The sequence below is a fragment of the Egretta garzetta genome, unplaced genomic scaffold (genome assembly GCF_000687185.1).
Source record: "Egretta garzetta isolate BGI_Z169 unplaced genomic scaffold, ASM68718v1 scaffold410, whole genome shotgun sequence".
In the NCBI taxonomy this organism is placed as follows: Eukaryota; Metazoa; Chordata; class Aves; order Pelecaniformes; family Ardeidae; genus Egretta; species Egretta garzetta.
This window is the reverse complement of record NW_009258276.1, coordinates 268,158-268,551: the sequence shown is the minus strand read 5'-3', so window position 1 is coordinate 268,551 and position 394 is coordinate 268,158.

Below are 394 nucleotides of genomic sequence, written 5' to 3'. Positions count from 1 at the left end.
CACCCCCATCGGCCCCCCCCCCCCCCCCGCGCCTTTTCTTCGTGTCTGGAAGGCTCCATGCTGGTGGTACCATCCCAGCTAACGGAGGCTTTTAACTGGGATCGGGGAGGCGAAGAGGCTCCACGCCGAGCGGTCCTGCCCTCCCTCGCTCACCCCAGCAACGCACCCTGCTGTTGCTTCGATTTTTTCCAGCCCTGCTTTTGGGTCTGAACCTCACAGGAACGGGCAAACCCAGCCCGTGGAAGTGGTTAGTGGGGGCTCTGCTGACCCAGTAACCAGCCTGGTTTCCTCCCAGGCCCCACGAGCCCTTCCCCACGGCACGGCGTGGTCGGGTCATAGAATCATGGAATCACTTTGGTTGGAAAAGCCCTTTGAGATCATGGAGTCCACCCTT